The sequence below is a fragment of the Castor canadensis genome, chromosome X (assembly GCF_047511655.1).
Source record: "Castor canadensis chromosome X, mCasCan1.hap1v2, whole genome shotgun sequence".
Lineage (NCBI taxonomy): Eukaryota > Metazoa > Chordata > Mammalia > Rodentia > Castoridae > Castor > Castor canadensis.
This window is the reverse complement of record NC_133405.1, coordinates 98,733,937-98,749,873: the sequence shown is the minus strand read 5'-3', so window position 1 is coordinate 98,749,873 and position 15,937 is coordinate 98,733,937. Positions and strand designations below refer to the sequence as shown.

The 15,937-nt window shown below is 44.3% G+C and overlaps 1 long non-coding RNA gene across 5 annotated transcripts in view; it reads right to left on the bottom strand.

Annotated features, from left to right (window-relative positions):
• Positions 1-15,934, bottom strand: part of LOC109701208 (uncharacterized) — a 29,486-nt gene extending 13,552 nt beyond the window's left edge. The window contains exons 1-3 of one of the 5 annotated variants that reach the window (XR_012444319.1): positions 15,696-15,934; positions 10,558-10,835; positions 7,476-7,793 (exon numbers count right to left, since the gene is read on the bottom strand). This is a non-coding gene — a long non-coding RNA (uncharacterized lncRNA). The remainder of the gene's footprint in view (positions 1-7,475; positions 7,794-10,557; positions 10,836-15,695) is intronic. The other 4 variants (XR_012444320.1, XR_012444318.1, XR_012444317.1 and 1 more) reach the window with 4 other exon arrangements.
• Between the last annotated feature and the right edge of the window lie 3 nt (positions 15,935-15,937).

Here is a 15,937-nt window from a genome sequence, read left to right as displayed (position 1 = left end):
AAGAGGCAGAGATGAGGAGGAAGCCAGCCCCAAGCAAATAGATCCTATCTCAAAAATAACACAAAAAAGGGCTAGGGTATGGCTCAAGTGGTAGAGCGGCTGCCTAGCAAGTGTGAGGCCCTGAGTTCAAGTTTTCTGGCCACAGTACTGCCAAAACTTTGAGAACTCACAAACTGGGACAAAACTGGACAGAGTTCAGAGACCGTATGACCACTTCTCAGACCACCAGAGAGTTCAGAGACCTCACACTCTGACCACAACACTGGAGAGCCCCCAACATTGGCCCTGACCCAACTCTGACACCTGTACTCTGGACAGATTCTTGCTCGGAGATGTCATATGTTAGACACAGACTTCCGAAAAACAGCTCACAGCTTTTAGGCACTGAGATAGATCCCCAGATAGCTCAGAGACCTCACAGTGGTTTACAGCAGAGCTCAGAGACTTGAAAATCTTGACACAAATCCTCTACTACCTCCAACCCTTCCCACCCTGTCATAAAGCCCCCAAATCACTTGAGGTCACACAGCCTGGACACAGACCCCAAACAGATCAGGAGCTTTCAACTCTTCACCTGCACCTCCAAATAATTACGAAATATCACCCTAGACTCAGACCTCCAAAAGCATTCCTGGAACTTGTACTTTGTACTCACATCTGGAAGGATTTCAGGTCCCTGAATCATGGACACGTCGCCAAACAGCTGACACCTCACATTCTGTGCAAAGTTGGCCACAGACAAAAGACCCTGTAGCTAGAACACAGATCCAAAACAGCTTGGAGACCTCCAGTCATGGACATAGGCTCCCAAATGGCTCAGAAATCATCTAACCTGGGAGACAGAAATACTTGCGAGATATCACATCCTGGCTACGTATGCCCACATGGCACCTCAAGTACCTCCCCCCACTGGGGCACAAACTCCCAGAGTTAACCTCACAACCTGGACAGTAGACCCTCACACAGCAGACATGCAATGTCGAAATACTCAGAGTTGACAAGCTTTACAGACCCCAAACACCCCAGAGACACCAGACACTGGAAATAGAACCTCAAACTGCTCAGAATCCTCAAACTCTGAAAAGAGTCAGAGGCTGCATACCCTGGAATGAAGAACCTCCCAGAAGAAAGTGCCTCGCTCTTGGAAATGTAGCCCAGCAGCTGAGGTACCTAAACACCAGGAGGTACAGAGATGTGAGATGTTACATTTTGGGACACAGAGGGTGAAGGACCTTAGAAGCTTGAGACAGTAAAAGGACATCTGTAGAAAGACACCAGACTCCAAGAATAGATCTTGAAACTGCTCAGAAAAACCAACCCTAAGACAAACCCCTGAATATCACAGAGCACTTGTTCACTGGAACATTAGCTCAAAACAGTTTAGACAAGCAACATCCTGGGTGCTGACATCCAAATATATCAGAGTCCTCATACGAGGGTCACAGACACCTCGCACATAAAAAGAGAGTTGGTTAAGTAGCTCAGAAGCCAGGCACCAGTGGCTTACATCTGTAATCCTAGCTGTTCTGAAGGCAGATAGAAGGAGGACCACGGTTCAAAGCTAGTCGAGGCAAACAACACAAAAAAGGGCTGGCGGAGTGGCTCAAGCAAGGGAGCACCTGCCTAGCAAGTGTGAGGCCTTGAGTTTAAACCCCAGTACCACCAAAAAAAGTAGCTCAGAGATATAAAACCCTGCACAGAGACCACCATCAAGTTAAAACGTTTCACACACTATAGACCTGCAAACAGTCCAGAAAACTCACCCACTGATGCACACAGCCATTAACACGTCAGAGGAATCTGGCCATGGTGGGGCATACCTATAATCCCAGCACAGGAGGACTGAGAGTTCCAGGCCTGCCTGGACTACATGGCAAGTTCCAGGTCCAGCCTGGGCTACATAAGACCCTGTCTCCAAAAAAAAAAATATCTCAGAGACCTTGACTTTGGAAGAAACCCCTAACAAGTCAACAAGTCAGATCTCTCACACACTGTGACTGAAACCTCCCAAAAGGTACAGAAAATTCCCACCTGAAAATATATCCTGGTGAGGTAAAGGAACTCTGGAACCAATGTGCTCACAGGCCACAGATTACTCAGAGACTTCACAAGGTAAAAATGCAAAACAGCCCACTGAACTCACCCAGGGAATGCAGACCAAAAAATGCTCAGAATCCTTGAATTTGAGATTCAGAAATTCTTCTGAGGCTTAGGGAATAGCTCTCAAAATATACTCCAGAAGATTAATGTGTTAGATGCAGAACATTGGATCGGTCATACAGAGTCAAACAGATCAGAGACCTCATGTGCTGGACCTACACTCACACAAATCAGGGGCCTCACCCCCTAAACACACTCACAAAAACAGCTCAGAGAACTCAAATTCTAGGAAGCAAAAAACCCAGACCTCAGACATACAGGAAGATCAAAACCCACTCAGGTTGAGATTAAAACCCACAAAGCTTTCTAACATTCAGGGTCATATACCCACAAACAGATTACAGACTTCAATCCTGGGGACATATGTACATAAAAATGCCAGCTATTTCACATGCCAGGACAAACGCCCCCTCACACTCTGAAAAGAAACCAAAAAATAGATCAGAGACTTCCCATATCAACATACACCCACAAAGAAGGTGATATTATACCCAAAAGCAGACATACACCTGACAATTGTGATGGACACACAGTGATGACAGTACCAATCACCTGGAAATGTACCCATAAGAACAGCAGAGTCTTCAAACCCTGCAACACACTTTCACAGTCGTACTTCCAAGTCTCTGAACTATTTTTTGGTTTCTTTCCCAGAGTGTGAGTGGGCATTTGCCCAGCACATGAACTGTCTGGTATTTTTATGTGCATATTGTCCCAAGTCTATAATCTGTTTGTGGACATATGGAACTGAATGTTATTTTACAACCATGTCAGAGTCGCAGGCTGAAAAATATCCCCAGAACCAGACTGTATATCTCACAATCATAATGCATGCCCGAAAACACACCAGAGAACTTCCATCCTGGGATCCATCCCATCACACAGATCAGAGAACTCACACCCACAAGCAGATCAGAGATCTTAAATCCTGCAACACACAATCACAAGTCAAAGACCTCACAGGCCAAGAAAACATGAGAAAGAGATCCTAGACCTGACATCCTGCAACACAGACCCACAGAGATCAGTGAGCTCTCATGCCACTTCATATACAGCACAGAGATACACTCAGACAGGTTGTGGCATTCCCATCCTGGGATGTGCACCAATACCTGGGATGTGCAGGTAGATATGCCACAATCTGGGACAGTTGTATTACTTTTGTACTGTTGCAGAAACAAACCACCACAATCTTTTTGTCATATAACAACACAAATTTATTATCTTACATTTTCACAGATCAGAAGAATGACGAGGAGTTTTATAGTGTCAAAGTCAAAGTGTTAGCCGGGTTCCGAGGTGCTTGCCAGTTTCTCAGGAAGCTAAGGTAGGAGGATCGCCTGAACCCAGGAGTTCAAGGCCAGCCTACCTCCCCCAACAAAAAAAAAGGAAGCTCAAGAACAGAATATATTGCATGATTTTGTTTACATATAAATGACATTAAAAAAACACAAATTTTTTTGAGTTAAGGTGTTGGCTAACTTCCCTATGGAGTTCCTTGGAGAGAATGCATTTCTGTTAGATGCCTTCATTCCCGATCTCACTGCTCCTTCCTCGACCTTCAAAGCCAGCAGCATTTCACCTTCAAACCTTTCTCTCTTCCCCTGTCTTTCTCCTCCCCTGCCCTGTCTCCTCTCTTTGTAGCCATCTATTTCTCTGAGCTCTGCTTATATTGTCATGTTATCTTCTCTACTACATCACTTTCTCTGACTCTCACCTTCACACCTTCCTCATGTAATGACACTTGTGATTATGGTGGAAATAATCTAGGATAATTTCCCCAGCTCAGGATCCTTAGCTTAATCACAACTGCAAAGTCCCCTTTTCCATGGCAATTAGCATAATCATGGGTTCTAGGGATTTGGAAGTGGACTTTTTTTTTTTTTTTGGCGGCACTGGGGTTTGAACTCTGGGCCTTACGCTTGCTAGGCAGGCGCTCTATCACTTAAGCCATTTTTCCATCCCAGAGAGGTGCTGCTATCTGGCCATTAGAGATACACACACAAACAGCTCACAGACCTCACTTGAAGTAATCCACTTCCAAATCAATCAAACACCTCCCACTCTCTAACAGACATCCAAAAGAGCAGAGACACACATTCTGGGACGTAGACCAAAAAATGGTCGTAGTCCGCAATCACTTGGGATTAAACCCACAAACACATAAAAGAACCTCCCATCTGGGATGTACACATTCAAAGAGAACAAAAACCTGGCATGGTAGGATGTGCCCCCACAAAGAGATCAGGGACCCTACATTTCAGGAAATATATCCCCAAACAAGTCAAACCTCCAAACCTGGGACACACATGCACAAATTACAAAAAGAATGCATTCTTAGACATAAACCCACAAGCAGGTCAGTTACCTAACAGACCTCACACCCTTGACAAATGCACAAGACCAGACACTCCAGATACTATGGTATGTGCTCTCAAACACTCTCAAACATAGCAGAGACTTCAGGTAAGAAAAACAACCAGAAAGAAATCAGAGACCTTGAGGTCTGAAACATGAAAAGACAAACAGGTTAGAGACCTTACATGCAGGATATATGCCCAGAATAAGTACAGAGATGTGACAGTCTGAGATAGATACCCACAAACAAATCAGATTTCAAATCTTGTAGTAAGTACCTATATCCAAGCCAAAGATCCAGAAACAGATTGTAGATCTACGATCTTACAACATACAGACATAAACAGACTGAAGAGCTTATATTCTGAGACAAACTCTCAGATAGGTCAGAGGTTTTCAGTTTAAGGTAAATGAACCAAGAGCCCAGTGACTTCACAGCCTGGACACATACACACATTAACATACCACACATACATATGTCAGTAAACAAATCATGTATGCTTGGAAATATACCCCCAAGCCTCAGATATGTGACCAAGTTGAACACACATGCACCAATGACAGCTCAGAAAGCTCACATCCTAGGTTGTGCAATCCATAAAGATAGAGGCAGGCCCAGGTGTATTGCACTTGCCTGGCTTGCAGGAGGCCCTGGGTTCCATCCCCAGCTCTGTAGGAGAAAAAAAAAAGAGCTCAAACACCAAACGTGTCCTAGGGCAAGCTTTCACAAATAGATCAGAAAACTCAGATCTTGGGAGAATGCCCTCAACTTAGGTCAGAGACTTTAGACTCTTGTCCATTCACCAGTGGACAGAGGCATTTCACATTTTGAATACCACCTGCAAACGGGTCAGGAAATTCACATTCTGGGACACACTGACAGACCAGAGGCATCCCAGCCCGTACACGCACTTACAGACATCAGAGGCTTCAGGCCAGGGAGCCCAAAACTACAGAAGAGCTCGTGAACTTCATACCTTGCACACGTATACCCAATTCAATCAGAGACCACACATCCCAGGGCATGGAGCCAGAAGCATCAGAGACTTCTGATGGGTATCAGGACACATAACTTCAAACACATGACAGACCTCACACGCCGGTACCTTCACCTCAAGTAGATGAGAGAATTCACAATATCAGACACCCCCACAAGCTCACCAGGGAGTTCACATCCTGGCACGTAAACCAACAAAGATGTTATAGACGTTAAAACGCGGACAGGCAGCCACAAACATATCAGAAACCTCAAGTGCTACAAATAGTTCAGAACCACACTATGGGACACATAGCAGCTGAAATCCTGGGACATGTGACCACAAAGAGATGAGAGGCCTGTCTCTAAAAAGAGACCATGGACTTCAAACTCTGCAACACATATCTACAAACAGATCAGAAACTTCAGGGCCTGAGTCACACGTGACAAACGGATCAGAAAATTCACATCCTCGGATTTACTTCACAAACAATGCAGAGACCATATACATCTGATATGCATACCCACAAGTACATCAGAGATCTCAAATCCTGCAATGTATAATCATAATCAAGTCAGAGATAGTGTAGGCCAGGAAAACACCAGAAACAGACCCTAGACATGAAGTAATCTACACCCATGAACAGATCAGAAAGCACATGTGCTGTACATTTACCAACAAACAGATCAGAGTCCTCAACCTGATATGTCACCAACAAAGAGCTCATGAAGTTCACACCCTGGACATACACACCAAAACAGATCAGACACTTAACATCCTCGACATATATTGTGGGGAGCAGATTATAAGAAGCCTATGAGAACTTGACATAAGCACAGTTGTGCTCAATGATCTACAGGGTGAGTTTGGCCCGGCCCCAGCTGCAGAAGACAGCGAAGGTAAAATGCAGCACAGCTGCTTTTCCTAAGTTGTTTAAGTTCAGAGAAGTAGAGAGCAGGTTTCTCTTATTACAATGTCACACAGCTCCCCAAGAACTGTTGCTCCACCTCCTTGTTTACTACTAGATACAAAAGACTTGCTGAAGGAGGATGAGGGGTTTTTTGATGGAGGTTTTTTGATGGGGGATTGATGGAAGGGTTTTTTGATGAGATTTTTGATTGGCTGCCACTGCTGCTGCTGGTGGTTGTTGTGTCTCCACCAAAGCAGCTTTCTGCACCAAGAACTTTAGCTTTAGAAAAGCTAAGCTAAAGAAAAGCTAAAGAGAACATGGGACAGTGCAAGTCTGAGGGCCAAGACTTTAAAAGAGATTAAGGAAAACATGGGACAGAGCAAGTCTAAGGAAAGAGACTTTAAAGAACAGAAAAGAAGCAAGGTTTTACAGAAAGACTTTAGAAGTAAGGACTTAAAGAATAGAGAAGAAAAGAGAAGTAAAAGAAGAGTTATTAGAGAAAAGAAGCAACGAGGCTGCTGTGTGTCTCCATCTGAGCACCCAGCATACTTGACCCCAACTTTATGCATGTCTGTCTTCTATCATTTGTCCTTTCTGCATCTTCAGTTGCCCCCAGTTAGGTTCAGTAGTAATGGAGCACAAGAAAACTCGCTACAATATATAACCAAACAAATGACAGAATTTATCCTTGGAAGTGAACCCCAAACATGAGAGCCTTAACGACCTGGGACATAATCCACAAATATCTCAAAAACCTACTTGAACATTACCCATCATCAGCTCAGAGATGTCACATCTTAGCATCTTAGGACAGGCATGCACAAACAGCTCAGAAACCATAAATTCTTGGATACACACCACTAAACATTTGGGTACCTCTCACTCTGGTTCAGATACCTACACAGAAAGCAAAGACTTTTACCATCACACACATACACAACCACGGAGCTCACATCCCGAGATATCCTCTATCAACATTGCAGCCTAGGACGATGTATTCATTTTTCCTATTGCTCTTGTAGCAAGTCACAATCTTAGAGTTATAAAACAACACAAATTTATTACCTTACCTTTCTGCAGATCAGAAGCCAAAAAAAAGAATGGACTTCCATGGGCTAAAATCAAGGTGTCAGTAGAGCTGCATTTCTTCTGGGCGTTCGAGGGGAGCTGTGTTCTCTGGCTTTTCCAATTCCAGAGCTGTTTGTAGTCCTTGGCTTGCGGCCCCTTCTTCCATGTTCAAAGTCAGCAACATTTCATCTTCAAATCTCTCACTCTCTCTGACATCATACCAGCTCCTCTGCCTCTGACAGTCCTGCCTCTCTCCTGTAAGGACCCTCGAGATAACATTGTGCTTTACACCATGACATAGGGACAAGAAGCCTCACATTCTGTGACATGAACACAGAACTGATCAGGAGTTTAACAAAAGAAAATACACCCCAAAAAGACATACACACCTCAACAGATCAGAAAACTCACATGCTGGGGCATGCACACAAAATTAAATTGGAGACCTCCCATCCTAGAACACACAACCTCCAAAAGCTCAGAGCACAAACTCTGGAATACACACCACTAAACAGATCAACAGATCAGAAACATAAAGCTACACAAAGATGAGAGACCTCTCCCATCAGACACACACAGATAGATCATGGAGTTCCCATCTTGGGATGTGTACCAAAATGCAGACAGACATGCCACAACCTGGGACATCATGTCAGTTTTATTGCTGCTCAAACAAGTAACAGCAGTCTTATTGTCCAAACAATAAATATTTATTATCTTACACTTCTGCAGATCAGACTGATGAATTTTACAGAGTCAAAGTCAAGATGCTGGCAGAGCTAACTTCCTTCTGTAGTTCCTTGGAACGAATCCAGTTCCTGTAAGACACCTACGTTTCCCAACTGCACAAACAGATCAGTGACCACACACTCTGGTGCATCCACCTACAAACATGTCAGAGATGTCCTGTTCTGGTAAATACAGCTACAAACAGATCAGAAACCAATCATCCTACATGGAGGTTATAGTCATAAAGAGAGGGAAGAGACTGACCTCGAACTCTTGGCACATCCATGAGCCGATTCAGAGAATTTATTTTTATTTTTTTAGTGAGAGTGATAATAACGTTTATTAAAGGTGAGAAAGTACCACTAGAAGCTATGGTGGATAGAAGGCAAAAAAAAAAAAAACAAAAAACCCAAAACCAAAAAAAAACCGCCAGTCTGTTTCAAAGAGCTTTTTATATATCACAAGGGCAAAAGGTGGGAATTTAGAGAATTTATATATAGAGATATGTAGGCAGACAGATCATAGACCCTGAGAAACACACTCAGAAACAGTCCTTGACATACACCAGTGAGGACAGACTCACATCCTGGTATATAGCAACAAAGGAATCAAAGACCTCACGTCCTAGGAAATATACTACAACAAAGAGCTCAGAGAGGGCTGGTGGAGGGGCTCAAATGGTAGAGCGCCTGCCTATCAAGTGTGAGTTCAACCCCAGTGCTGCCAAAAAAAAAAGAAAAGAACTCAGAAACTTCAACCATGGGACATACATACCCAAAAAGCCCTGAGACCTATATCCTAAGTCCCAGCCACAGACTGAGAACTCACTCTGAAATCCACCCCAAATAGGTCAGAGACCTCATACACTGGGACGAATAGCCAAACATTCCAGAGACTTCACATATTGGGATATGCAGAGGGATAGACAGGACTAGATCTGCAACCTCACATTCTGGGACATACATCATCTAAGAGCTCAGGGGCACTCACATCTTGGGAAATACACCCACAGTATTCAGAGACAAATGCCCAAAGCGTTGCAGCACAGACCTCACACCTTGGGGCATACACCCTCAGGCACGACAGTCTTCATATTCTACAACACATACAGCCAAATAGATCAGAGTACTCACATCCCTAGAAAATACAACCCCAAAATATCAGAAACGTAACATCCAGAAATATATACCTGGAAAGATCTGAGATACAACATCCTGGGATACAGACTCACAGATAGATCAGAGATGTCACATCCAGCGACACAAATTCAAAAACAGATCAGAGACCTCACTCTGGAAAGCATACACACACAAAAAGATCAGAAACCTTGTACCAATGGACATAAGCCACGAACAGCAGAAACCTCATGTACTCACCAAAATAGATCTAAGAATTCCCATCTTGGAATACATACCCACAAACACACTGGAAATCTCTCATTCTGGGAAACACAGACCTAAATGGATCAGACCTCACAACCTTAGACACACACAGACAGAGCTCAGCTACCTCACACCTTGGGACATACACCCATAAATGGAGGAGCTATAATCACATCAAGAGCACCCAAGGGCTGGCTAAGTGGCTCAAGTGGTAGAGTGCCTACTCAGCAAACATGAGGACCTGAGTTCAAATCCCAGTACCACCAAAAAAAAGACAAGTGGCTCACACACACACACACACACAAAAAGAATAAAACAAAAACAAAAGAGCACCCACAGACAGCTCAGGAAACTCACAGGATTCATAAACAGTTCAGAGAGCTGGTACCCTGTCCACAAACTCAAAAATATCAATATCTGGATACAGACCCTCAAACACATCAGATACTTCATGTTTAGGGACCCAGAGGCCCAAGTTGCTCTGACACCTAGGGTCCTGGATGAGGAGTTCAGTTACCTTGGTGATGTCTCTTCCTGGGATTGGAAAATACATGTACCCCCAAGAACACACAAAACCAGTGCAGTCACCCAGAGTCCATGAAGGTGAAACCTGAGATACAAATTCTCAAAGCTTTCAGTGACCTCTCATTTAGAGCACATAATAACACAGACTTCGAATCTTGGACCCAAGCACCAAGTATCTTGGAGACATCTTCCCTGAGACTAAGGATCCCAGTTATCATCATATTCAGGATTCAAACAGAAAAACAGCCCAGAATCTCCACACTTTGTGACACAGATGCAAATAACCCAAGATCTAGAAATCTGCAGAGAATCCAGAGAGATCAGAAACTATGTGAAACAGAGAATGCCTCCACAACACAGCTGTGATAGCACGGATGACAGACATGAAAACAACATTTGTGAAAAATAAAGAAAAGTAAAACAATCTAAAAATTGCATAACAAATTACCTCAAAATTTACCAGCTTACGACTGTAGTAAGCATTCGTTATTTCAGAGTTTCTGGGAGTTTAGGACCAGCTTAGCTGAGTGGATTGGCTTCGGGTCCTCAGACTGCAGTCATCTGAACGCTTAACTGGAGCCACATGCTCCACGTCCACGTTGGGTCACCCCCACGGCTGACAGGGAAGCACTGGTTTTTGGCTGGGGTGCCTCAGGACTGCCGCTCTCCTTGAAGGTCTTGAGTGTCCTCACAACATGGCAACTTGCTTCCACTAGCATGAGTGATCTGAGGAAGGGCAAGACAGAAGCCAGAATGCCTTTTAAATTTCCCTCCAGAGGAAGCACTACTTTGCTGCAGCCCACAACTTTGGTAAAGCTTTACTTTCATTTCATTCAAACTATTTTTCCTTTCTCTGGAGACTTCCTTGACTCACTGAGGCCCTGCTCCCTCATCACAAAGCCTTTTTCCAGAATTCATTTTGTTACAAATGACTGGCTGGCGAGCTGAGGGTTGTTTTTTTTTTTTTTCTTCCTGGACAGAAATCACAGATCAGCAAAGATCAGCTCTCTCAGTGTTGGTGCTTGTGAGTTCCAGAGGCTTGGAACTCCTTGACTCGAATCCTTGACAATTAGAGGCTATGGCCTCTAATTCAGAGGCAGAAGTGTATTGCTCTAGGTGGTCAATACAGAGGCTTTATTTTTGTAGGCTAAGAGTGCCAACATCCAGCAGCCATTGTTGGAGCTCCAGAACGTTAAGTGTTGGGACCCTTGGCTCTTTACCCCTTTGCAGCTTTCTTGAACTCTTTCAGTAACCAGGGCTTGCAATCCTCATAGTTTCAGCTGCCCCCAGTTGCTCTCTAGAACTTTCTTTCCCACCACCCCCTAGCGTTGCAGCTCAGAGTTTTAGTTGTTGGAGCCCTCAACTCTCTTCCACCTGGTAGAGAGAGGTGGATAGCTAAGGGCTTGGGTATCAGGCCCTCAGCTCTTGGTGGCCCTCTCGAACTCTTAGCAGCCTTAGTGTAACAGCTGCCACCACTGCTGAGAGGCTGGAAGGCCCTGGGTCTTGCTTGCTCTTTGTGCAACCAGTCCAGTCTGCCTTACCTGTAACAAACACCATAAGGAGGTAAAATGACCATTTGAGAGAAGCCTCTAATTAGGGCCTAATGTTCCAACACCAGTGGGCAGTATACAGGAGAGGACCTGCTGGCTTACTCAAAAGTGTGGAGGAGCCAGGCACTGGAGGCTCACACCTGTAATCCTACCTACTTAGGAGGCAGAGATCAGGAGGATTGTGGTTCCAAGCCAGCCCGGGCAAATAGTTCCCGAGACCCTATCTCAAAAATACCTAATACAAAAAAGGTCTAGCTAAGTGGTTCAAGTGGTAGAGCGCCTGCCTAGCAAGCATGAGGCCCTGAGTTCAATCCCCAGTGCCGCCAAAAAAAAAAAGTGTGGGAAGAAACAGATCATGTTAAGGAAGAGGGTACTAGTGGGAAGGGGAAGAGTAAATGAAGAGGGTAAAGGAGGGTGAATATAGTTGATATACTTTCTACACATGTATGAATATGAAACCTGTGGAAGTCATTTTAAGAAGGGGGAAGAGGAAGAGGGAGAATAATGGAGGGGATGAACCAAATCTGGGTACATTGTACACATATATGGGAATGTCACAATGAACCCCCTGTACAACTATTACATACTAATAAAAATTTTTTTTTATAAAAAGTATAGGGAGTAGCCTGGTTAAGTAGCCAGAGAGGGAGTGTGGTATGTAAATTTGGGGTTGTAACTTGCACCAATCACAGCACAATTTTCAGTTTCACTGAGAGTAATGACAACTCTCACATAAGGACCAATCACAAGCCATCCACTGAGTCACCAGGGAAAGTGCCCCCTCCCCCAGTGAGAATAGCTTCAGGGTTAGAAGGGTCATCTAGTGTTCACTGAGGCTTGTGATGGCTGAACGAACTTACACTGTAAATTGTCTGAAGCAGTTCTGACTGGAGCAGAAACAGTGGCTTCAGTAGTATCTGTGGTTACAGTGGTCTTTGCAGCTGGAGTAAAGTGTTCAAAGCAGCTGAGCTGTCAAACTATCAGTATGGCCAGTCTTCAAAAGAGGAGCTGCTGGGCTGGTGGAGTGGCTCAAGTAGTAGAGTGCCTGCCTTGCGATCATAAGGCCCTGAGTTCAAACCCCAGTACCACCAAAAAGAAATCATTGTTTGGCTGTGAGTGCCACACCAGCTTCTGGAGATGACAGGCTGCTCCCTCTCTTTTTCTTTTCTCATGCTAAACATCTGTTATGAGTGGAACTGTATCCCCTAAAAATTAATATATTAAAGTCCAATCCCTTAGGACCTGAGAAATGTGAACTTATTTGGAAATAGAAGTCTTTTCAGATGTAATTACTAATGTTAGAATGAAGTCATGCAGGAGTAGGCTGGGCCCCTGATCCAACATGACTGGTATCTTTATTGAAGGGGGAAATTTGAACAGACAGGCACACACACACACACACAGAGTAGGTCATGCAGCACACAGTAGGGATGCAGCAGAAGGTAAGGAACACCAAGACACCAGCAACCCCCAGAGGCTAAGAGGCTGGGAATAGACTCTCCTCTGCCTGTCAAATCCAACCTTACCTTGATCTCTGACTTGTCACTTCAGAACCATGAGAATATATTTCTATTGTTTAAGCCTCCCCCCCCACCCCCGCAATGGGTTATTTTGTTATGACGGCATCCTGAGCAACCTAATACAATATCCGACAAAACAAGAAAACAAGAAATAAAAAAGCAATATCCTACCATGCACACATAGTCCTCCATAACAAAGAATTTTGGGGTACAAAATGTCAGTAGTCCTGAGGTTGAGAAATCCTGCCCTAGACTCAGAACCTAAAAGTGTTTACTGACCTCAGTTCTCTGACAGAGGCCACAGTAAACATAGTTTTGAAAACAGCCCTCCCAAAGTGCCCAGAGGCTGTACCCTCCCTGAACACAAAAGCCCAAACAGCTCAGAGAAGAAAAGCCCCTTAGAGACCTCTAAAAGGTAAAAGACATCACACTGAGACAAAAAACAAAGACCACTGAGAAGATGAAAGATCTAGTATCTAAAAACATGCAGTGCCTTGGGGGCTCAGTAGCTCACACCTGCAATCCTAGCTACAAAGGAGGATCCAGAATTCGAAGCCAGCCCAGGCAGACACTTCAAGAAACCCTATCTCAAAAATACCTATCAACAAAAAAGAGATGGCAGAGCCAGGCGCCGGTGGCTCACGCCTGTAATCCTAGCTACTCAGGAGGCAGAGATCAGGAGGACTGAGGTTCCAAGCAAGCACAGGCAAGTAGTTCACAAGACCTAATCTCAAAAATACCTAATACAAAAAGGGCTGGTGGAGTGGCTCAAGGTGTAGGCCCTGAGTTAAGCCCCAGTACAGTAAAAAAAAAAAAAAAAAAACAGAATAGAGAATTGGACTGGGGCATGGTGGCTTATGGGTGTAATCCCAGCTATGCAGGAAGTTTATACTGGCAGAGACTGGCCTCAGGCAAAATAAGAGATCCTATACAAAATATATCGAAAGAGAAAAAAGGGCTGGGTGCCAGTGGCTCACGCTTGTAATTCTAGCTACTTGGGAGGCAGGGATCAGGAAGATTGCAGTTCGAAGCCAGGCTGGACAAATATTTCGTGAGACCTTATCTAAAAAAATACCCAATACAAACTGGGCACCAGTGGCTCACACCTATAATCCTAACTACTCAGGAGAGCCTATCTTGAAAAGCCCAATACAAAAAAGGGCTGGTGGAGTGGCAAAGTGTAGGCCCTGAGTTCAAGCCCCAGTACCACAAAAAAGGGGGGGCCAGCAGAGTGGCTCAAGTGATTGATAGAGCACCTGCCCAGCAAGGGTGAGGCCCTGAGTTCAAACCTCAGTACCACCAAAAAAAAAAAAAAAAAAAAAAGACTGACAGTGGAAAAATGATCAGGGGGCATAAAAGAGAATTTATAAAACTTAAATATAGCTTGCTCACCAACACAGGGAACAATGTTATACCTCTCTAGCAGTAAGAGACGTGCCAATAAAAGAAAAATTCAATTCAATTTTAAGAAAAAGCTTGAGGGTATGGCTCAAGTAGTAGAGTGCCTGCTGAGGCTGAGTTCATATCCTAGTACTGTAAAAAAAAAAAAAAAAAGGAAAGAAGTATAGAAAAAGAGAAAGACAGAAAAGAAAGAAAAATAGCCCCTGAGACTATTTTTCTTAAGTCCTATCAAGAAAGGGGGGGGGCCCCTGAGTACTGCCAAAAAAAAAAAAAGGTAAAAGAAAAAAAAAACCTGTATATCTGGAGGCAGAGACCCATAAATAGCTCAGAAATTTCACACCTTGGGATGGAGACCCCCCTTCAAACATCTCAAAGACCTCAACTCCCGAGACACAAATCAGCAAACAGTCCAGAGACTTCACCGCCCATTCATAGATGTCATATCCTGAACTGAGATTCCAAAACAAGTCAGAGACTTCACAACCTACACACAATCTTCCATATCGCGCTTAGCACATGAAAATTAGCCTATGATGAATTGACTTGGAAATCATTTTCCTCTCGCCCACCCTCAGCCAAATACCTCCCAGGCCTGATGCTCAAAATCCCATCATTAAAAAGTGAAGTAGGGCTGGAGGTGTGGCTCACAAACTCAAAGTCCTGGGGGTGGGCGGGAGTGGAGATGCCATAATAGACAGGGAGTGGCAGCGAACATCTGAAATCCCATCACTCAGGAGCTGGAGGCAGGAGTATCACAGATTCAAGGCCAGCCTGGGCTACAAATCCAGACCCCTTCTAAAAAAAATGTAGTCATTTACAGGCCACCCGGTCACCCTACTCCTCTTCCCACACACCTCCACCACATCCCCTAGTCAGACCTAGTCCAGAATGGGCAGGAATCCTCCAGATAACCCTCAGAGAGAATCATGAGATTGCCTTGAATCTTATCTGCTGGACCCCAACCTATATCGAGCCTGAAAGACTTACAGAGACGCTGGAGAAGAGTTTTTCTTAAGGAGGTTGTGAACAGTGAGTGGTCCTGAAATCAACATAGAAGGCAATGAACACTGTTTACAAAAACAAAAGAACAGCTAGAAGTCAACGAAAAAGATTACCTGACACAATCTGTACCAACTCTTGAGCACAAGCCAATAATGCTAGCTTCGCTCACGGGTTTGCAAGTTGAAGTTCATGGCGGGATTCGAACTTCTAGCCTACAATAGTCAAAGCACTGCTGCTGCAACCCACACCAACCCAGGAGCCATAGCGCCTGTGCCAAACCAGCAGCCAATAGGAGCGTGGAGTTGGAAGGCCCGGCTCATAGAGTTCTCTAAGTGATTCCGGGAAATCTCGGTAC